Source organism: Gavialis gangeticus, unplaced genomic scaffold (assembly GCF_001723915.1).
Source record: "Gavialis gangeticus isolate Ggan-Ray unplaced genomic scaffold, GavGan_comp1, whole genome shotgun sequence".
In the NCBI taxonomy this organism is placed as follows: domain Eukaryota; kingdom Metazoa; phylum Chordata; order Crocodylia; family Gavialidae; genus Gavialis; species Gavialis gangeticus.
Window position 1 is genome coordinate 6,730,681 of NW_017728996.1, and position 410 is coordinate 6,731,090.

Genomic DNA, 410 nt, shown 5'->3' on the forward strand with positions numbered 1-410 from the left:
GACCACCTTACTGGGGTTGTTTGACCCCAGTGCTCTTCCTGCCATGGCAGGGGGTCAGACTAGATGATCTGCTCAGGTCCCTTCCGACCCTAGAAACTATGAAAATGAGGCCTGTACCCTGGGCTTTGGTGACACCAGATAGAAAAAGGGAACCCAAATTTGGCCTTTCATTTCTCCCAAGGTCTCTAGGGGGCAGAAACTGGAACTCTGATGTCTGCTAAACCTGGTCTTGATTTTCTGGAAATGCAAAACCAGGTGATGGTCATTTCCCAGCTGCTCAGATGGTTTCAGTTGACATCAGTCCATTCAGAAAGGGATCTTGGAGTCATTATTGACTCCAAGATGAACATGGGCCGACAATGCGAGGTCACGGTTGGCAGGGCTAACTGGACCTTGTCGTGCATCCACAG

The 410-nt window shown here is 50.0% G+C and overlaps 1 protein-coding gene across 2 annotated transcripts in view; it reads left to right on the plus strand.

Moving 5' to 3' along the window:
• The window catches only part of IGDCC4 (immunoglobulin superfamily DCC subclass member 4), a 125,666-nt gene that overhangs the window by 62,156 nt on the left and 63,100 nt on the right, over positions 1 to 410 (plus strand). The window lies entirely within an intron of this gene.